We start from the raw sequence: 23,750 nt of genomic DNA on the forward strand, positions 1-23,750 counted from the left end.
AGGATCTTGACTCATATCCAAATTCCTGCCCTTTCCCCATAAACCTGGATTCCCCTATTGATCAAGAATCTATCTATCATAGCCTTTAAGATACACAAAGACTCTGCCTCACAGCTCTTGTGCCAAAGACTCACAACCCTCTGAGAGAAGACATTTCTCCTCATCTCAGTCTTAAATTAGTTCCCCTTAATTCTGAGACTGTGCCTTCGGGTCCTAGGTTCTCCCATGAGGAGAAACATCCTCTCAGCATTGACCCTCTCAAACCTCTTCAGAATCCTGTATGTTTCAATCAGATCACCTCTTATTCTCCTGAACCCCAGAGAGTAAAATTCAACCTGTTTAGCTTTTGCTCACAAGACAATTCCTCCATATCAGGAAACATCCAAGTGAACCTTCTGAACTGTCTCCAATGGAACAATACATTTTCTTAGATAAGGGGGCCAAAACTGCTCACGGTACTACAGATGTGGTCTCACCGGAACCTTATATACTTGCGGTAAGATTTCCCTATCCTTATACTTCAATTGAAATTATAGTCTCCTTGAAATAAGGGCCAGCACTTTATTCACCTTCCTGATTACCTGCTGTACCTGTGTGCCAGCTTTCTGTTCAGTAATTCACTTAAAGTTTAACCAAAATTTTGCTAAATATGGTCTTCACTGAGTTTTGAAAAGATCACAAAGCCATTTATGGATGAAAGCCATTCAGCCACTACAGCACCCAATTTACTTTTTCTTAAATGGATCATTACATGATTCAGTGGCGCATGCCTCTGCTACCCAGTCTATACTGAAGTCTATCTGTATGTTAATTTATTTTTTTCTATGATTGACCTCATCATGTGAATTCACTACTTTGAGCTCCTCTTGCTTTACTCTTGGAGTCTGCAAGGTTATATTCGCATGATCTTTTCCAGCTTTTAGATTTGTCGGTATACTTATATAAGATCACATCTCACACACTTGCTTTCAACCTGCAAAACCCAAGCTCCATCAGTTATTTCTCAGAATGGAACCTGGTAATGCAAACCCTTAGGCTGTTTGATTCAGCATTTTGTTCGCTTTTGATGTTCAGCATGATCTTATAGAATTTTGTCACGGGTTCTCTTGAATGGTTAATGCAACTTCGTTGGTAGATTATCAGAAATCTACTAACAGACCTATCAGGGGCTTTGCTGAACTTCCATTAAAATTACAGGAGGAACTGGAGTATTCATGGCATGTGAACATTAAGTTTACTGACATAACCCAGCTTTCTTTCAACTTCAGCCTAAGCTATTTCAGCTCATTCAAGGATAACAGTCTTCCTGTATGCAATGGAGTTGTTGTTGAATGAACAGAAGCTCAGAATTGAGATGAGTTTAACTCTTGGTCAAACCTTAAACACAGTCAACTGCTTTCAATTCAGTGTCACCCAATTTGAATTCTCTGCTCATTTGAATCATTTTCAAGCAAAGAAAAGCAAGGTGAGATTCATTTAAATCACATTGTACACAGTTTCTGCAACAAACTACAGGCGTATTCCCATTCACCATCATCATGTGGACATACTTCACTGGCTTCTTTCCTTTTTGGCAAAAGCAGAATGTACCTCCTTCTGTGAAGTGTTGATCTACTGTACAGGGTCGAAGAAATAGGAAACTATCAGTAAATGTCAAGAACAACAAGGTATTCAGGGAGCTAGATACAGCAAAACTGTTTCCTGTGGCTGGGCAGTCTAGGACTAAGATTTATGGGGCTGGATTTTATGGGACAGCATCATCTTCACTCACATGGCTAATAAGTCAGTGAGGAGCTCAACCAGGTCAAATGTATAAACTCATCTAGCCATTGCTGTTTAGCATGTTAATAATATTGTTTCAACTGTGTAATCACACAGTTAAAATGTAGTTACTGTGCAGTTAAACTCTGAGTAAAGTATAGTTACATGCTGGTTTATGGCCTCTGAAAACCATGTAAAATTCTTTAATAAACCTTTGCCAAAATAAAACTCATTAACATATGTGATTAATTGACTTTCTGACTTTTGAATCTTGAACAAGGATGCTAAATATTTTGCTTTGTCATTTAGCTGCAATTCAAACTTACCCTAATAACAGCTTGCCTAAATGAACAAAGTTAATGAACTTTAAAATTATCCACATTTCCAGAAAGTACAAGTGGGACAATAGCAGGCTGAGGATTCCATTTACATTCCTTACTGGATGAAACTTAAAATTAGCCAGCCGGATACATGAACATCAACTAGCCACAAAATGACACAACCCTCTCTCACTAGTATCCTTACATACAGATAAGGAAGGACACCACTTCGACTGGGATAACACATCCATCCTAGGACAAGCCAAACAGAGGCATGCACAAGAAATCCTAGAAGCATGGCATTCCAACCAGAACTCTATCGACAAACACATCGAGTTAGACCCCATCTACCACCACCTGAGATAAAGAACAGGAAATGACATCACCACAGGAAATGACATCACCAACCCAAAGAAACCCAAACATATAAATTGGAAGTAGGAATTAGCAGCAGCGCTTCGCCTGGAAGCCCACTGAAGATGTTACTTAGTAGGGTGACAAAACATCTGGAAATAAACCTTCCAGCTCAGTGAGCAAACCTACATCCAGAACCTCAACCTGAGCTATAAATCTTCGCAAAACTTGCTAAAATTTAAAATAAAAATTAGGAAATTGGACCTGCCAGTACAGCATTAATGTGGACTTCTTTTTAAAAAATTGCCCTATCCCATTTATTTTTAGTCCTACCTCCCCCTTCTTCATGTAATGGAGAAATGAATGTGAAAAGTTGTTGTCTCAAATTTGCCAGCCAGTTTCTCAATGCACCGGCTGCTGGAAACATACAGGATCATTCAGTGGTGAGACACATTCAGTGGTTCATCGTTGGGGATTTTCCTGCAGGCTTTGGGGAGCAGGTTTTCTTCCTTGGAGGAAAACATTTGATTTCTGTTTGGCTCTGTCCTGCCAATCCAAGTAGAGTCTGAGAACGCATTTTGATGGGAATTGTTCTTGGGTCTTCAAGCTGTTCCATTCTGCAGCATTGCTACATCAGCTCGCCTGGCAATTTCACCAACCTGGGATGGTGTTTCTAACTTCCTTGAAAGCTTTGTTGAGGTGGATATTGATCACCTGCAGTATCTGAATCAAGAAATCACTTTCAAAACAGAGGATTATGTTACCACCACATTACATATTTCACACAAATCTCTCCAAAAGATGTTTACACTGATAAATTTAAAGAATCCTTTTGACACAGACAGCAGATGTTCTTTTTACACTGTGCTTATTCCAGGCTTATTCTCAAGCCAGTTGACAAAGGTTGGATTTGTACTGTTTCTGATTGATAAGGTATGGCCAATGAAATGACTCCACATGGACTGGTATCCTGTCACTAATTCACTCTTTATCTGTGAATATAATTAACATTGGTCCAGTTTCGTCAGAGCCAGCTCTCAGAATGAACAGAACCTCTGACACTCCTGTTTCTATCTGTCAGCCAGGTTTCCCTGATTGTGCCAGGTTGACAGCCCCAATCAGGGAACTCATATTCTGTGAGGTCCACCTGGCTGACCTCCTTACCATCACTACATCCCTCCCCCTGTCAGTCTGGGAATGTAGGCCTGTTCATTTTCCTGTAGCCTCTCCTGAGGCATTTTCTCTCCAGGTCCAGTTCCTCTGACTCAGCCTCAGATATGGGCGGCATGTACGGGACCATAGCCCATTTCCTGCCTCCAGAGCATCTCGGAAGAAATTTGTTCTCTTCTTCAGGCAATAAAGGCAGTTGAGACTGCGACATCTGGTGTGTCCATCCCAGACTCTGAGGTTTCTTCGACGCTAGACGGAGAGGGAGAACATACGGGTTCTAACAGTCTTGCTGGATGTTCTGAGAGGCTGGTGTGGTTCTGGTCCTGCCCCGTTCAAGTTTGCAGCTTTCATGTGATCCGCGTGCTTGTTCAGGACGGCCTCATCTACCGGAACTTTGTACTTCACAGGAAGTTACCTCATGTCAACCATGCCTCTTATCCATGCAGGGACATTCCCTCCGTGACGGCACCAAATTTCATTCCCAGAAGGAAACTGTCTCTCTCACTTAAAAGTCTCTTATTGGCATTTCTGATGCCATTTCACCCTCCACCTCAGGTCCAGGGAAACCAGATTTAACCAGATGTGGAGTTTTCTCCCCATTAGCAACTCTGCTGGAGCTGCCCCTATAGTTGCATGAGGAGTGGTCTGATAAGCAAATGGAAATGGGAGTGAAGCTGTAGGCTGTTTCTTTAAGCTTGCTGTTAAAGTTTGGACTGCTGTTTCCACCAGACGATTGGATGATGGATGGTGTGGAGCTGTCCTTTTCTGCGGTATACCATTTGACTTTAGGAAATACTGGAATTCCCTGCTGGTAAATGATGGCCTGTTGGCTGTCACCAACACTTTCAGAAGCCTGTATATTGCGAAGGATGCTTGCAGCTTTTCTATCATCATCCCCGTATTGGACGAATTAACGTCCAACCATTTTGAATGGGTGCCCACAACGATTAAGAACGTTGAGCCCTTGAAAGGGCCCGCATAGACAATGCATAACTAAGTCCAGGGTTTACCCGGCCATTCTTGTGATTGTAGGGGAGCTGTTGGGAGTAATTGTTGTCCTTGTTGGCACTCTGGGCACTGCCCTACCATTGCAGCTACGTCTACATCCAATTCTGGTCACTGCCTGTACCTTCTCACCAACAGCTGTATTTTGGACACCCCTGGATGGCCCTGGTGGAGTTCAGCCAGTATCCGGTTGTAACCTTTGCTCAGGACAATCACTCTTGCTCCACATAAGAAAATGCCTTCCTCCTGTGATCTGGTCTTGCTGGATGCAGAAAGGTTTCATTTCTGATTGTGAAAGCCCTTTTGTTTCCCCCATCACCAACGGCTATTATAGTTGTGCCATGATCGGATCTTTTTGCGTTCTCAGTCTGATATTGTCAGCAGTGCCCGTAAGGCAAGTGGCACTGGGCAAGCCTTGCAGAATTGTGGAATTGTTTCTTGGTCAACAGGCAAGGTGGTCTTGGTTCTTTTGGTAGTCCCTAGACCCTCCTGAAAAATGTTTAGATATTTAATTAGGATTTTTCTCAGGCAGTCCTTTTCTAATCGAAAAATGTTGATCCAATCGAGGTGAATCTTGCTCAGCTAATTTCACCCATGAGGCTTGGGCCCAAGCCTTTTACAACAATCGGTGATAACTGAACCAGCTGCTTCTCACACGAGAGTGCAACCAATGTTGTACTCTTCACCTGTAAAGGTTCCCAGTATAGATTCTCACTCTGGCTGAGGTCTTACACAAAGGGTTGAAATCCGGAACAAATTTGTTAACAACTGGTTCTGCAATCGCTGATACACCCACGCTGGTATCAACCTCCATTAGAACCAAGGGACCATTTTACCAAATGTTTATATTGATTAATTCTGATTTGGATGTTGCTGAGCAATTTAGCTGTTCCAAGTCAGATGTAGATGGACCTTTCCAGTGTATACAATCTTCTGGATACTGGCCTAGGAGTTTTCTTACTCAATTCAGGCCTAATGGGAGACATTTGCTGTCTCAAGTCCACATGTAGTCAGCAACTACAATGGCTTGCCAGTCTGGATCCTGAAGAAAATGTGAACCGTTTGGCTGAGGCTTGACTTCATTTTGGGGTTTTGCTGTGGGTTGATGGAGAGACCTTCTGTTCAGGGTATGTCCTGAGTGAGGCTATGCAATTTCTTTCACTCAAATGGTGTCCCTCAAGCTCTGTTGGCCTGGCGAGGATATTCACTTCCATTGGCATACCCTATAAATCATATGCTCCTTTTGCTGCATTTTCTAATGACAAAGCCAGTTGTAATGCCTGTTGAAGTCCAGTTAAGCTTCAGATAGGAGGCGCTTTTGCATGGTCATATCATTAGTCCCAACATACCAAATGGTCTCTCAGCCTCACGTTAAGAGTTAAACCAAAGTCACAGGCCTCTGTCTTTATCTTGTCAGAAATCCCAACATGGATTTCCCTGGTTCTCAAACTGCTGAGTAAATCAGATAGCATCTGAGAATTTGAGGAGGCCTGGGGTCATAATATTCATTAATAAATCTGTCAACTCTTGAAAGGTTTTAGTATCTGGTGCCTCAGGGAATGTTGTGTCCCTAATAGCCTAAAAATGGCAGGACAATTACGGATAGTTTTTCATCTGCTCCAATGTAAATTGCTCGAAAAAAACCCTCAGTTTTTTCCATATACTGGGCCTAGTCTTCAACAGCAGGATTGAATGAGTCAATCTTTCCAAATAATTGCATGATACTTACCCCAACTCAAAGATGACTTTTGCAAGAGGGTTTCTTCAGGAGTGTATTTTTTTCACTCGGCACCACTGAAATAACTCCATGGGGCCAATCTTCCGTCATCAAGTCACCCTTTATTTAAACGTACATAGCACTTGACACAGGTCCAGCTTCCTCAGAGTCAGCTGTCAGAATGAACAGAACCTCTGACACTCCTGTTTATATCTGTCAGCCAGGGCTCCCAGATTTGACTGCATTAACAGCCCCAATCAGGGAACTCATAACAACATTCCAATCATTATAGCTTCACTATTCGTCACATTTCTTGCAGAGTTCTCAGTTAAGACAGTGAAAATAATGTGACATCAGAAAGTCAAAGCAGAGCTAAACTTGATGATATGACCACTTTAACTATATGCATCAATGTGAAGCCAAGAATTAAAGTGAGCATTTTCTGAAGTTGTTTCACTTCATGAAAAACAATTTATAGAACATTAATGTGTTGAGAACTTTAAGACAGACCAATGAACCGGTGACCTGGTGCCTTCAGGAACTCAGAAAGAACTCACATCAATATGTCTTAATTAGATAGCTACACCACAGTTATTGGTTTCTACTCACTTACTGGCAACTCTTGATTGGTTTGTTCTTGCTGATCAGCCATGCATTGTTTCTTTCGTCTCGACTGCTATAAATTCTGATGCTTTACACCAGTCCTATTAAACTTGTCAAGGTCCATTGCTGGACCCCATTAAACTTCAATCTAAGTCTTGGCTTTTCACCAGACCTGCTCCATCTGCATTCTATTTCGAGTTTTAGCTTCAAGTTGTCACTTATATTTCTCTACCTTCCTCAGAATGTGGTGACCCCCCATGGTGGTTGCGACCATTTAATATAATACCTCAGTGGCTTCTTGTACCAACCTAGTCAGCAAATTGTAGGTTCTGTTAAGCCAGAAGGATCACTGCCATTACATAATGGCCACATTGTAAGGACCAAATAGGTTTGACCCTGAGTTTTTTCCCATTTTCTAGTATTGAAATGTCAGGAAATGTTGATGATGTTTTGGCAAGAATTTATGTTTAATATAGAAGACTAGAGATTCATTTGGGTGCTAAAGTGTACAAGGAGGCATTTGGTTGGTGAATGTTCAGTCCATGGCTTAAAGTATTCAGGGTGGCACAGTGGTTAGCACTGCTTCCTCATAATGCCTGGAACCTGGGTTCAATTCCACACTGGGGTGATTGGCTATGTGAAGTTTTCACATTCTCCGTGGGTATCTGCTTAATGCTTTGTTTTCCTCCCATGGTCAGAGAGTCATACAGCACAGAAACAGACCATTTGGTCCAATTTGTCCACGCTGACCAAGTTTCCCAAGCTAAACTAACCCCACTTGTCTGCATTTGGCACACATCCCTCTACCTTTCCTGTTCGTGTACCTGTCCAAATATTTTTTAAATGTTGTAATTGTACCTGCATCTAAATTTCCTCTGGCAATTCATTCCATATATGAACTGTTTGTCTGAAAAAGCTGCACCTCATGTCCCTTCTAAATTTGCATCCTGTTTCTAGCACTGGGTTCAGGGACGTGTGGGTTTGGTGGATTAGCCATGATAAATGCAGGATTATGGGAACAGAGTCAGGGGCTGTGTTTGAGTGGATGCTGTTTGGAGGGTGAGTGCAGACTTGATGGGCCAAATGGCTTTTTTTTGCGCTGTCGGGATTCTATATGCCATATTAGTTAGAGTGTCCAGCACCCATCAATGCCTCTGCATCAGGCATTATGCTGTTTATGCAAATCAAGAAGTTGTTGAGATTCAATTCCCAAACTTGGTCCCTGATTCACTGAAACATAAACATTCCATTTTCAGTTAATTTCTTCAGTGTTTGCAGATGCGCAACAACCAAATGGCTGTCTTTAAGGATAACGCTGGAGGTTGTCAGCAAAAGGTTAGCACTCACCTAGATGACAGAAGGGTTGGAGTTAGTATTGTGCTGTTGCTGGCCATTGTAATCCTCCTCCACCCTTACTCCCCACTTCCCCAACAATTGTCTCTCAGGATTTATCCAGTTTTACGATCTTCTTGAGTATTTTATTCTGAAACCATTTCTTTTAATCTATCTGTACAGTTTTGCTTTACGCTGTTATGGAAGAGGGAAATTGGACTTAGAGTCATAGAGTCATAGAGATGTACAGCATGGAATGCTCCAGGGAAAACAGCCCCAGCCTGTTCAGCCTCTCCCTATAGCTCAAATCCTCCAACCCTCACAACATCCTTGTAAATCTTTTCTGAATCCTTTCAAGTTTCACAACATCCTTCCAACAGGAAGGAGACCAGAATTGCACGCAATCTTCCAACAATGGCCGAACCAATGTCCTGTACAGCCGCAACATGACCTCCCAACTCCCGTACTCAATACTCTGGCCGATAAAGGAAAGCTTGACTAGTGAAGTTAGAGCTTGAGAATTGGCATTCACCTCCAGTCGTCCATTTGGAAGCTGTTGCATTCCACTATTTGGTTTGTGATTTTGTGATGTGAGGATGGGGAGAGGTGAAAGGAAGTGGGAAATTGCAGCTCTCCTTTGAAGAGGTGCTTGGTTATTTCTGAGCAAAAAGCTATATGAGAGGAAACCTAATGTAGGTGAGAGGCTGGGAGTTTGGGGGCTTAGGACAGATTCAAATGACCAGTGAATGGAAGTGTGAGGGCAAGCCAGTTTTGACCCATTGTTTTCTCATTTTTAAGCAGAGAGCAGAAAGATGGACATAATCAGCAACATCCAAGAATTGGGTGAGCATTATAAATAAGTCAATGAAGAAGTCTTGGCTTTAATCTGCTTTAGGTAGGTAAAAACAATGACTGCAGATGCTGGAAACCAGATTCTGGATCAGTGGTGCTGGAAGAGCACAGCAATTCAGGTAGCATCGAAGACAGGCAAAATCGACGTTTCGGGCAAAAGCCCTTCATCTGCTTTGCCAACTTTAACTGACCTGCTCATTTGGCGACACCTCAGAAACCTAGACATTGCTGCAGGGTGAGGGTATCTTCAGGAAACACTTCTCCTGGGCCTGGAGAAGGGGCAGTGTGTCCTCCGGGTAGCATTTTAACCCGACAGGGTTGATTCAGAAGCTCTTGAATATCTCCACCCACTGACAGAAAGGTGATTGTTTCTGGGAGCAGCTAATCAATTCTAAGCTAGTTTAGATTAGATTACTTACAGTGTGGAAGCAGGCCCTTCGGCCCAACAAGTCCACACCGACCCACCAAAGCGCAACCCACCCATACTCCTAACCTAACACTACGGGAAATTTAGCATGGCCAATTCACCTGACCTGCACATCTTTGGACTGTGGGAGGAAACCGGAGCACCAGGAGGAAACCCACACAGACACGGGGAGAATGTGCAAACTCCACACAGTCAGTCGCCTGAGGCGGGAATTGGACCCGGGTCTCTGGCGCTGTGAGGCAGCGGTGCTAACCACTGTGCCACCGTGCTGCCCACCGTGGCGCCAGTTGGTTCATTTTGAGTTGATAGTCAGTTCCACAGTCTGCAATTATGTCGCACAGACCTAAGGCTGAATCCTAAGGAACATTACTGACAGGATCCCACATTACTGACCCAATCCTCACTTACCATCACACCAGCATCCACATCCAGAGGATCATTAGCCCCACTTCTGCCACTTCCAGTGGGATGTCACCACCAGACACATATACCCTCCCCGATGAAGGGCTTTTGCCCAAAACTTCGATTTTCCTGCTTCTTGGATGCTGCCTGACTCAATGTGCTTTTCCAGCACTACGCTCTCAACTCTAATCTCCAGCATCTGCAGTCCTCAATTTCGCCCAGCATTTTTCAGGAACAATACCCACTGACACGACCTGCACATCTTTGGACTGTGGGAGGAAACCGGAGCACCCGGAGGAAACCCACGCAGACACGGGGAGAATGTGCAAACTCCACACAGGCAGTCGCCTGAGGCGGGAATTGGACCTGGGTCTCTGGTGCTGTGAGGCAGCAGTGCTAACCACTGTGCCACCGTGCCGCCCACCGTGGCGCCAGTTGGTTCATTTTGAGTTGATAGTCAGTTCCACAGTCTGCAATTATGTCGCACAGACCTAAGGCTGAATCCTAAGGAACCGGCTAAGTCTTATTTTCGGCCTTCTTCATGAAGGGCTTCTCTCTGCATGGCTTCTCACACAATCTTTCCAAACGCACCTCATTACTTATGCACCACATCTCTTGCTTATCCTTTCCTCCCATTGGTCATATGTGAAAGTTCTTCACACTGGCAGGATCCTCGGATCCCTGGCACCAGCGGCATCTTTGATTGCCAACCATACATCTGGTCAAGTGCTGACTGTCAGGTTTGCCCTACATGTACATAGTAGACCAGCAGGAGGCTGGAAGAACACAGCAAGCCAGGCAGCATCAGGAGGTGAAGAAGTCGATGTTTCAGGTGTCACCCTTCTCCAGGCCACGAATCCTGAAGAAGGGTTACACCCAATATGTTGACTTCTCCACCTCCTGTTGTTGCCTGGCTTGCTGTGTTCTTCCAGCCTCCTGCTTGCCCACTTTGGAGTTGAGCATCTGCAGTTCTTGTGTCTCTATAGGCACATAGTGGCAGTACAACTACAAGCCAACACTTCTCTGAAGAATAAAACCACACACTTAGCCACATTCCAACCCACAATCCTGACTAAGCGAGTGCTACTCTTTTCCTTAACTTAAGATTCCCCAGCTCAGTAGCTGATGGGGCCCTTAGCCATGTCCAACCCATCTCCAGCACTTCTGCTGTCAGACGTTCTCTTCCCTCCCACATTACTGACAGGATCCCCAGTCCTCACTTACCATCACACCAGCATCCACATCCAGAGGATCATTAGCCCCCACTTCTGCCACTTCCAGTGGGATGTCACCACCAGACACATATACCCTCCCCGATGAAGGGCTTTTGCCCAAAACTTCGATTTTCCTGCTTCTTGGATGCTGCCTGACTCAATGTGCTTTTCCAGCACTACGCTCTCAACTCTAATCTCCAGCATCTGCAGTCCTCAATTTCGCCCAGCATTTTTCAGGAACAATACCCACTGAGACACCCAGGTCCACCCCTCCTCTACTCCCCACACCCGCCCAGAAGATGTAACACACCCCTCTCCTCAGTATCCAAGGCCCCAGACACACCTTACAGGTGAAGCAGTGATTTACCTGCACTTCACTCAATCTACTCTCCTGTATTCTCTGCTCATAACGTGGTTTCTTCTACACTGGGGAGACGAAATGCAAACTGAGTGATTGCTGTGTGGAATACCTACATTCTGTCTGTAAAAATGACCCATAATTTCCAGTTCAACACACCACTGTATTCCCTGGCCAACTTCTCTGTCTTAGGCTTGCTGCAATGCTCCAGCGAAGCTCAGTGCACACTGGAAGTACAACACCTCATTTTCCGCTTGGGGACACTGTAGCCTTCAGGAGCCAATATCGAGTTCAACAATTTTAGAATATTAACACCTTCCTGTATGTCCCTGACCCACCCGCACACTTCAGGCCTTCTCATGACATGGACTGTTTCCAGCACAGCCAACACATTCGCACCTACATATGGTCCCCATTATCAGCTGTCCTTTCTCCTGGAAAGTGAGCACTGCAGATGCTGGAGATTAAAGTCGAGAGTGTGTTGCTGGAAAAGCACAGCAGGTCAGGCAATTCTCCCTGGATTGCTCTCATCAAATTTTTGCCTGCCTAACCATCATTCTCTGTGTCTGGGCTCCATTTCCGCCTATCAACTCATTCCATCTTCCACCCCTTGTCTTCAACCTACTTTTTCTAGCTACTGCTAATTCTGAAGAAGGGTCACTGGATTCGAAACACTAACTCTGTTTTCTCTTGAGATGCTGCCATTGCTGCTGAGCCTCTCCACAAATTTCTGTTCTTGTTTCTCTATCACTGTTGCCCAGTGTAGCCCAGCATCCTGTCATTGTTCAGTGAAACCATCAGATATTGGAAAGCCTTCAAATGCTTCACAGCATTTACTTCTGTACAGCAACAACACATCGAACAAAAGAACAGAAGCCGCAACGAAAACAGAAGCTACACTTGTCTTTCAGAACAGAAACTGACTGCTTGCCTTTTGAGCACCAATAAATTTGCTGACAACCATGACAACCTGCCTGTCTTTATGTCTGTTCTAAGCAGACTGAAGTACTGTGTGTCTTTAAGCACAAGCTGAGTGGCAATTCACTAAAAGCCAAGCTAAGACTTGGATGCTGTAATCATTGAAGTAGGTACAAAGTAAGTGAGCAAGGAGTCTTGAGAAGCAGCTGTAAATCTTGGCAGTAGCATACTAATGAACGGTGCCGGTAAGCTTGGAAGTGTAGTATTGAACAGCAGGACTACACTGTAAGTAGATCAGAGATGTACTATGGTGGTGTGATGAGTCTGGTACCTGGTAACCAATGTCTGTGGATGGGGAGGTATATACAGTCACTACCCATGGAGTATGCTCTAATTTGTTAGTCTCTGATAGTAGAATGGGAAATTGCGTATTGATGAAGTGAGTTTCGGTAACAACGATGACGGCAATGTATGTTAGCAATTGCAAAGAAGTCTCTCGCTGTTCACTTGCAAGAACCTTGTCTCGCTGTTCAACACTTGGTTAGGAACTGGGACGTTTTGTTCTTCACACCAAGAAAGTCCTCATTGGCTATCCCTTGTGATTTTCCCAACTTTATTGTAAGTTTCTCAACTTTCTTGCCATTCTTACTATTGTTCAGGGCAGGGAAGATTCTGCTCCTAGTTACTATCTCTTATGTAACACAGTCTCTTGATATTAATATTAATGCAGTTAATCAGTATGAAATGCATCTAACCTGTTATCTTGCCATTATATAAACTACTTCTTGATACACAACTGCATACTTCTTCTGCTGTAGAGTTTCCAGTGTTTAATCCATCACCAGGTCACAGTAGTGATCCATGGATTACAAACAGGGTTGGTAGAAGCAAATCTATCCAAAGAATGACACAAGCAAGTGCAATCTGCAGGCATTTCTCACAACACCCCACAGCCCTGAATCTCCATCCTCATTCACACATACAAAACCACTCTACAATCAGACTCAATTCCTCCTCCATTCCTTTCCCCTAGGCCTGATATTATAGCCATCCCATCCCAGGACTGGATTCACCATGGAATCAGAATCCCCTCAGGGGTTAGGGTTCGAATCGCCTTTGGGGAAGCAATAGTGAACCCCATCTACCTGGAGTCACAGATTAGACCCCAACCCAGGATTAGTTCACCCTCCCAGGGTCCGAACCCCTCCCTTACTGGGGTTAAAGCTACTGCGACTGGTGACTCAAACCCCACCAACCCTACTTACCATTGCCTCCTATCCTAGTTGAGGATGTGCACTACTTGGTCCTTCACCGTTGTTTCCTGGAAACCAAACTTTACATCAAACTTTACAAGAAGGGAACTGGTTAGTCTTATAAGGCACACGTTAAAATCTAGACTTCACATTGACCCCCATGGAGCTAGGCTGGCTCCAGCTGCTATCAGGTCTGAACTCTTTGCTGCCAAGGAGGGTGCACAGAGTGAAGAAAATTCCTAACTCCCCAAACTTGACTGATTGGAAATCTCTCCAAATCAACAAAATAAAAATCGATCCAATACATTTAAATTCCTTCGCATACTTAGTATCTAATAAAAACAACAAAAAACTGTGTTATTTCCAAAGACAGTTAATTCCTTTATAGAAATGTGGAGCTGTCAAGCAAATTGTGAACTTTTGTCTCCTCAACTTCGCTAATGAAAGGTTGTGGAAATAGTCAAGCAGCGCTAATTTATTGTGGTAGCCCTTAAGATTCTACACGCATTGAAATTCCAAGCAATGGCTTCCAGTCATTTACTGTTCCAAATTTTCAAGAGCAGTGGTTTTAAATGATTTGACAGTTTGACAGTCCTTATCCACTTTTTGCACAGATTAATCCCTGCTCTTCTCAATCTCATAAGCATGCTGGGATTTCTCCAAAAGGATAAGCAACCTTTCTATGGAACGCTTGTGTTGTGTTGTGTTGTGTTTTGAAAATCCTAGTAACCATCCTAGTAGGTCGGTTAGTTCAGATAATTAGAGCTTGGTGTTAGTAATGCCAAGGTCATGGGTTCAATCCGCACACTGACCAGGCATTGTGCTCAGGTTTGCAAGTGAGCGATGCTTGCAGTGTCAGGGTTGCTCAAGAGGGCGACATGATGGTTCAGTGATTAGCATTGCTGCCTCACAGAGCCAGGGACCTGGGTTCAATTCCCATCTTGGGCGACTGTCTGTATGGAGTTTGCACATTCTCCCCATGTCTGCGTGGGTTTCCTCCGGGTGCTCCGATTTCCTCCCACAATCCAAAGATGTGCAGGTCAGGTAAATTGGCCATGTTAAATTGCCCATAGTGTTAGGGACGTTAGTTGGTGTAAATGTAGGAGAATGAGTCTGAGTAAAAACAATGACTGCAGATGCTGGAAACCAGATTCTGGATGAGAGGTGCTGGAAAAGCACAGCAGTTCAGGGGGGGGCGGTGCTGAGCTGGAAGTTTGGAACTGGGGTGAGGTGGGGGAAGGGGAATATGAGGAAACTGTTGAAATCCACATTGATGCCCTGGGGTTGAAGTGTTCTGAGGTGGAAGATGAGGCGTTCTTCCTCCAGTCATCGGGTGGTGAGGGAGCGGCGGTGAAGGAGGCCCAGGACCTCCATGTCCTCGGCAGAGTGGGAGGGTAATCCAGAATGAGTCTGAGTGGGTTACTCTTCGGAGGGTCCATGTGGACATGTTGGGTCGAAGGGCCTGTTTCCATACTGTAGGGAATCTAAATGAATCAAAAAATAGCTCCGGTTCTGACGATCGGTCATATTGTACACGCAGTGTTAACTCCGTTTCTCTCTACACAAATGGTGAGAGATCTGCTGAGTTTCTCCAGGTTTCTCTGTGTTTATAACAAAAAGGGTTCCTGGTTGAAGGCAGCTGCTGACTCTATGAAATGCAATTGTGTGAAACATCTCTTGCTCCCAATATCCTAATCCACAGCAAAAATATGTGGATATGGGAGTCATAGTTGCAGAATCAGGACTCCAGAGGTTTTTAGCCAAGGCATAGAGCCTTTTAAGCTTTGTGAAAATTTGTACCAAAGTCAAAATACCATCCTAAATGTCTGAGTGTTGATGCAAAACACCTTTAGTTCTGCATACTTGTTTAGAGCTGTATATGCAATCCGGAGAAAGTAGTAAATACAAATACAGTTACAATGTTTAAAAGGCATTTGGACAGATTATTGAATAGGAAAGGGTTGGAGGGATATGAGCCAATTGTAGGCAGATGGGACTAGTTTAGTTTGGGAACATGGTCGGAGGGCACTGGTTGGACCAAAGGGTCTGTTTCTGTGTTGTATAATTCTCTGACTCTAAGTACATCAGAGAATCTCCTGTTTTGAAGAACAACAGTGCATTTTTAACAGGTATAAATTGTTGCACAGACTGCATCATATGGCTAAAGGATTATGAAGTTAGATGAGGAATAAAACTTAGTAGACTATGGACATTTGCATGTGTAAGAGGAGTCTGAGTTCATTATTTGTGAATGACAAAATATGCATGATGCATATGGTTGCTTTCACTCTGCTCATCCACAACAGAGGCTGAACAGTGAGTTCCTCTAAATAAGCATTTCCCATTCCTCATATATCTGCCTATGCCAATGCATAACAAATTCCATTTACATCATTTGCTCCATTACCATTTGGATTATGATCCCACAAAACTGCATGACAATACAATGTATTCATGTACTCACACAAAAACTTTCAACCTTTCAACACTACTCTTCTTTCAGGATTAGAGAGAGCATGACAAGAGAGAGAAAGTTTGAATGAGAGGTGAACCAATTATTTTAGATCGGCGGATTATTTTAACTGGCTATTCTCAACATCCTCAGGCAAAGCCATAGGCTTCTTTGCTGCTGCGGATTAATTTTACCATTTTTCTGTTGTTCCACTCACTTTCACGTACTTATACTCTGGTACTTCAGAATGATGTGCAATTAATTGTAAGCTATGTTTGGAAGTGGGTCTTGTAGCCCACATTCCATCCACTTTTACTGTGGGGAATCTCGAAGAATCAGTGGTGTCCATGAATCCAAAACCATGCATCATTAACTCCATTTTAAATTATTAACACAGCTTTATTTACCCAAGAGGATATAATTAATTTGAGAAAGGTCAACAGGCGATACATTAAACAAGAATGAGCAATTGATAGTGGCAGAGGAAGAGAAGGAACTTGATTGTTTGTGCTTCAATTTGCATTCATCCTCAGTTGTAGCAGACACTACATTTATCACTAGGTTTGCATCCTAAAGCAAGACACGGCTCCTGCAACATCATTTTGTTGTCGACAGGACCTTAAATCCTGCAAGATATAATGCCAGCTGCAGAAAATTAACTACTTCCTTTTGTGCAGTTTTGTGACTGCTTAGCAAAAACAGTGGAGTTTGAGCCCCTGTACTTTGGGGAATCCTGCAATATGATTATTTCCAAGGTCCTCAAAACCTAGTGTTAGACCTCCAGGGAGGTGAACTTATTTGCTTAGTGAAGAATGCCTCAATAAGGTCTTGATGTATCTGCGCACTGTGAAATGACACGTTGTTTATCTTTAATGTGGTACCTTGGAATTAGCCTAAAGTATAAAATTCTGAGGCTCCAGTGACCCTCATGCCACTGTTGTTCCCGTTGGTGGCACAGGCCTCTCAAAGCTGTCCTCCGTAAAGACAGTTAATGAACACAGTTTCCCTCAGACCTCAGGGTTTGTCCCAGGGCCCATTGTCTGAATGTTTAAGGGAGATATACTCAATGTTTCTTCCTCATAATCAAAACATAAACTCTGATAATTCAAAAGTCGCAAACTCAAAATTAAAGTATGTTTTTATTGCACCAGTTAAGTTTATCTTCTTTGAAACATTGACATCCTGTCAATCCTGAACCACGCTGTCATACATCAGCAGTGATCACAACTCACATGCAGTCTATTAGGCGTGAATTCTTTTGCATTGTCCTGAAGTTGTAGAATAATTTTATGGAAATGATTTCCGGGCCATGGGAGGCTTGTCCATGTGCTATTGCTAACCTTTGTTATCCAAACATATGCCGCTGTGTTTTGTAAAACCGAAGCAAAGCTTATCTAAGCATGTTGCCTCGTTGTCAGTGTAAATGAATGCTGGTTTAAAAAATTAATTAGCGTTATGTTTCATTAACACTAGCTGGTTAAGATAGAGTGATCACTTCGTTCAAAGACACTGGTTTGTTGCATTGAAGTAAAAATATCAGGATTGCAGAATTTCAACAACAACAAAAACAGAAATTGCTGAAAAATCTCAGCAGGTCTGGCAGCATCTATGGAGAGAAAGCAGAGTTAGCGCTGCGGGTCCAGTTATCCTTCTTCAGAAGGATCCGTTCTTGTTTCTGATTTCCAGCATCCGTAGTTCTTTAGTTACGTTTTGCAGAATTTCAACCTGCCAGGCACAATTAAAACTGTTGGATTCTGAAATAATAGAACGTTCTTAATTGTCCATTACAAACTGTTTGTCCAAAGGTGGGAAGATGGGACCTGTACAAGGAGGATGGGTTGCACCTGAAGTGGAGGGGCACTAATATCTTGGGTGGGAGGTTTGCTACAACTCTTTGGGAGGGTTTAAACTAGATAAGCAGGGGGCTGGGAACCAGAGCTATGCATCAGATGATGGGATAGGTAGTGAACAGCCAGGTACAGCAGGCAGAGAGTCTGTGAGGCGGGATAGGCACTTGATAGGCCAAAGGTGCAGTCAGTGTGATGGGTTAAAGTGTGTCTATTTTCATGCAAGAGTATCAGGAATAAGGGTGACACACTCAGAGCATGGATAAATACTTGGAACTATGATGTTGTGGCCATTACGCAGACTTGGATAACACAGGGGCAGGAATGGTTGGTGGATGTTCCAGGGTTTAGTTGTTTCAAAAGGAATAGGGAGGGAGTTAAAAGATGTGGGGGAGTGGCATTGCTAATCAGGTATAGTATCACAGCCGGAGAAAGGGAGGTCTGTGAGGAGCACTTGTCTACAGAGTCAGTATGGGTGGAAGTCAGAAGCAGGAAAGGAACAATCATTTTGTTGTGAATTTTCTACAGATCACCCAATATCAACAGAGATACAGAGGAGCAGATTGGGAGGCAGGTTTTGGAGAGGTGCAGAAATAACAGGGTTGTTGTCATGGGTGACTTCAACTTCCCTAATATTGATTGGAATCTCCTTAGTTCAAATAGTTTGGATGAAAGCATTTTTTGGCAGATGTGTCCTGGAAAGGTTACTGACTCAATATGCAAACAGGCAGACTGGAGGGAGGTCATATTGGATTTGGTGTTTGGCAATGAACCATGCCAGGTATCAGATCTCTCGGTGGGAGATCCTTTCGATGATAGTGATCACAACACCCTGACCTTTACTATACTCATGGAGAGGGACAGGAGCAGACGGTATGGGAAAGTATTTAATTGGGGGAGGGGGAATTACAGTGCTATTAGGCAGGAACTGGGCCACCTATTTTGGGAACAGATGTTCTCAGGGAAACGCTCAACAGAAATGTGGATGTTGTTTCAGAAGCACTTGCTGATAGTGCTGGACAGGTTTGTTCCACTGAGGCAAGGAAGGGATGGTAGGTTGATAGAACCTTGGGTGACAACGGATGTGGAATATCTCGTCAAGAGGAAGAAGGAAGCTTACTTAAGGTTGAGGAGGCAAGGGTCAGACAGAGCTCTGGAGGGTTATAAGACAGCCAGGAAGGAACTGAAGAATGGACTTAGGAGAGCTAGAAGGGGGCATGAAAAAGCTTTAGCAGGTAGGATTAAGGAAAACCCTAAGGCATTCTATATTTATGTGAGGAACAAGAGGATGGCCAGAGTGAGGTAGGGCTGATCAGGAATAGTGGTGGGAACTTGCGCCTGGAGTCAGGAGAGGTAGGGGAGGTCCTGAATGAATACTTTGATTCCCTATTCACTACTGAGAGGCACCTTGAGCGTGAAGCACACTGAAATGCTCAATAGGTTTATATTAAGAAGGAGGATGTGCTGAAAATTTTGAAAATCATAAGAATAGATAAATCCCCTAGGCCAGACAGGATGTAGCCTGGGCTACAACAGGGAGTGAGGGAAGAGATTACTGCACCTTTGGCAATAATCCTTGTGTTGTCACTGTCCACTGGAGTATGCCAGATGATTGGAAGGTAGCAAATGTTATTCCCTTGTTCAAGAAAGGGTATAAGGATAATCCTGGGAATTACAGACCAGTCAGTCTTACATCTATGGTGGGCAAAGTATTGTCAAGGATTCTGAGGGACAGGATTTATGATTACTTGGAAAACCATAGTTTGATCAGATAGTCAGCATGGCTGTGTGAGGGGCAGGTCATGCCTCACAAACCTTATTGAATTCTCTGAGGATGTGACAAAACACGTTGATGAAGGTAGAGCAGTGAATGTAGTATATGTGGATTTTAGCAAGGCATTTGATAAGGCTCCCAGTGGTAGGCTCATTCAGTAAGTAAAGAGACAGGAAAATCTGGCTATCTGGATACAGAATTGGCTGGTCCATAGAAGACAGAGGGTGATGGCAGATGATAAGCATTCAGCCTGCAGCTTGGTTCTGCAGGGATCAGCACTGGGATCTCTGCTCTTCATAATTTTTATAAATGACTTGGATGAGAAAGTGGAAGGGTGGGTCAGTAAGTTTGCAAATGACACGAAGGTTGGTGGAGTGATAGATAGTGTGGAGGGCTGTAATAGGTTGCAACAGGACATTGACAGGATGCAGAACTGGGCTGATAAGTGGCAGATGGAGTTCAACCTGGAAAAGTATGAAGTGAGTCACTTTGGATGGTTGAATTTGAATGCTGAATACAGGGTTAAAGGCAGGATTCTTGGCAGTGTGGAGGAACAAAGGGATCTTGGGGTCCATGTCCATAGATCCCTGTAAGTTGCCACCCAAATTGATAGGGTTGTTAAGAAGGCATATGGTGTGTTGGCTTTCATTCGCATGGGGATTAAGTTTAAGAGCCACGAGGCTATGCTGCAGCTCTATAGAGCCCTGGTTAGACCACGCATGGAATATTGTGTTCAGTTCTGGTCTCCTCATTATAGTAAGGATGTGAAAGCTTTAGAGAGGGTGCAGAGCAGATTTACCAGGATGCTGCCTGGACTGGAGGGCATGTCTTATGAAGAATGGTTGAGGGAGCTAGGGCTTTTCTCTTTGGAGCAAAGAAGGATGAGAGGTGACTTGATGGATGAGAGGTAGAGATAGAGTGGAAAACCAGAGACTTTTTCCCAGGGTGGAAATGACTATCACGAGTGGGCATAATGTTAAGGTGATTGAACGAAGGTTTAGGGGCAATGTTGGAGGTAGGTTCTTCACACAGAGATTGGTGAGTGTGTGGAATGCACTGCCAGTAGTAGTAGTAGCTCAGATACATTAGGACATTTAAGCAACTCTTGGATAGACACATGGGAGATAGTACAATGAAGGGTATGTAAGTTAGTCTGATCTTCAAATAGGATAAAAGGTTGGCATAACATTAAGGGCAGAAGTGCCTGTACTGTGCTGTACAGTTCTATATGCTATGTTCTATGTTCTAAATATGAAAAGACCTAATGTGGTTGCAAATCCCCCAAAATAACAGGAAGAATGTCAAAAACTACCCATAAATGGAAAAATATAATGACTCTGTAACTACATATCAGTTGACCTGGATATCCACTGTTATCTATAACGAGTGCAGATCCATCCTAAACTTTCAACTGAACTGAATCTTCCTGGTTATCTTCAATCAGCTGTTTATTGCCTCTCAAACTTTAGCTGCATTTTGAGACCTTTTTGTCATGAATACTTCATATATATCATAGAAAAGGACAAAAGAAAATTTATACTCTACTAAATACCTACAAAATATGCAAGTGCATGTTCATAGATTTTCTTTCAGTGTAATGTTTTGCAGTATAATGAGGGACATTTGCACCTATTGGTTACATTTTTGCTTCATTCAGGAGTGATATAAATACATTGTATTAGTGAAAATGGAATTTAATTGTTAGCTCGAATATAAAACACTTGAGCTAGTGCAAATGTCTTGAAAATAAAGGTTTCATTGTGTAAAACCTTACTCTGTTTAAGTATCCCAGGTACATCCACCGGTAATAGTTGTGTTGGGTTTTTTTCAATAAATTCAATACTGTCACAAATTCATGAAAGGTAGTTTGAACTGCAAAGAGACTGCAGCACTTATTGATATATGTAAGTCTGCACAAATATCCTGGAATACATTTTAATTAAGACATATATGTTTCAAAGTGTAATGATTTCAGATAGAGATATTCAAAGATTAAGGACAAGTAACATGGTAATGGGATATAATTAATTTAAAAAAAACAATTCTGGGATATGTTATAGACATATAATGAAGCTCATTTGCACTCAGAATATAATGCAGTCCAATTTGTTTTTAATGTAGTCTACTGCATTTTTTCTTCCAAAAGATTTAAAATACGCCTGGTAAAGTAGCAGAAAAGTGAATGAAGCACTTCCACATTTAGTTTTGAAATGTTAATCTGCAGTACAGATCCTTGATATTTATGGAAAGGTGGGAGGGAACATGGTTGTTATTTATGATTGTGAAGGCAGATGATCTGCCACGTTTAATGGCAAGATTGAATGACAAGCTAGAATTTCTCTGTTCCATTTCTCATTAAGCAGCTCCCCAGACTGGAAAGCTTTTGACACAAGGCAAGAGCTGCTGACAATTAAGAACACTGGACATCATAATTCAAGGCATTTGAGTGAGGAAGGAAAGAGGGAGAGGGAGAGATGAAGGGTATGCTATCAGTGTTATGGATTGCTGATCACAATCAGGAGATGGTGCTGTATGTAGAGATCCTGGGGTGTGAGGAAAGTTCATTTCACTAGCCAGTGAGATGTAATGATGCAGCTTCTGGCCCTTCAAGAGCTCAAGAACAACAAAAGCATGACAAAAAAAAGTTCTGTACAGTCGGCATGATGCGCTACGTGTCAAATTGGTGGGCGGCACTGTGGCACAGTGGTTAGCACTGCTGCCTCACAGCGCCAGAGACCCGGGTTCAATCCCCGCCTCAGGCAACTGACTGTGTGGAGTTTGCACGTTCTCCCCGTGTCTGCGTGGATTTCCTCCGGGTGCTCCGGTTTCCTCCCACCATCCAAAGTGTGCAAGGTCAGGTGAATTGGCCATACTAAATTGCCTGTAGTGTTAGGTAAGGGGTAAATGTAGGGGTATGGGTGGGTTTCGCTTCGGCGGGTCGGTGTGTACTTGTTGGGCCGAAGGGCCTGTTTCCACACTGTAATCTAATCTAATCTAAAAAAATTAAGAAGCAGAACCTCAAAGATCATAATCTCTCCACGACATGAACATTCACCAAATTGGCAGCGGGCAAATCAGATTAGAGAGAGACAGCATGGCGTAAAAGCTATTGTGAGAGAAGTAAGTTCCAGCTTGTGGGGCAGTGAAACCAGGGCTGGGGAAAGTGAGATATCTACCAATGGGACAGTCTCTAATGTAAAATACTGGAGCTGGTATTCTTGCCAACTGCATAACTTGGAAAGTGGAGATAATTTTAAACTGAATGCTGGGGCAAGCGATCAAATTTAGCACGGTGTGATAAGTCAAAAATTAGGGCTAAGGACATAGAAATAGGTATTAATTTAGATCAGATAGGCCAATGGGCTAAGGGGTGGCAGATGAAGTTTAATTTAGATAAATGTGAGATGCTGCAATTTGGAAATGTAAATCAGGGCAGGACTTATAAACTTAATGTAAGTGTGTTGCTGAACAAAGAGACCTTGGAGTATAGGTTCATAGTTCTTTGAAAGTAGGGTTGCAGATAGATAGTATAATAAAGAAGATGTTTGGTATGCTTCCCTTTATTGGTGAGTGCATTGAGTATAAGAGTTGGGAGGTCATGTGGTTAGGTTTAAGGTGAAATGGGAAAGATTTAAAAGGGACCTAAGGAACAACCTTTTTACGCAGAGGGTGGTGCATGTATGGAATGAGCTGCCAGAGGAAGTGGTAGAGGCCGGTACAATTATAACATTTAGTATATGAATAGGAAGGGTTTAGAGGGATATGGACCAAATGCTGGCAAATAGGACTAGATTTATTTAGAATATCTGGTTGGCATGTACGAGTTGGACCAAGAGTCCGTTTCTGTGATGACTCTGTAACTCTATGACTCTAAATGATATACAGACCATGACAGGAAGGGGATGGTGAGAATTAATCTAAAAGTAAACCAACAGATGAGACTACAAATTAGTAACAGAGTGAATGCTGAAACTAAAGGATTTGTATCTGA

General features: G+C 43.1%; 1 protein-coding gene across 1 annotated transcript in view; it reads left to right on the plus strand.

Moving 5' to 3' along the window:
* Positions 1-23,750, plus strand: part of sgcg (sarcoglycan, gamma) — a 661,907-nt gene that overhangs the window by 84,036 nt on the left and 554,121 nt on the right. The window lies entirely within an intron of this gene.

This window comes from Chiloscyllium plagiosum, chromosome 6 (assembly GCF_004010195.1).
Source record: "Chiloscyllium plagiosum isolate BGI_BamShark_2017 chromosome 6, ASM401019v2, whole genome shotgun sequence".
Classification (NCBI taxonomy): Eukaryota; Metazoa; Chordata; class Chondrichthyes; order Orectolobiformes; family Hemiscylliidae; genus Chiloscyllium; species Chiloscyllium plagiosum.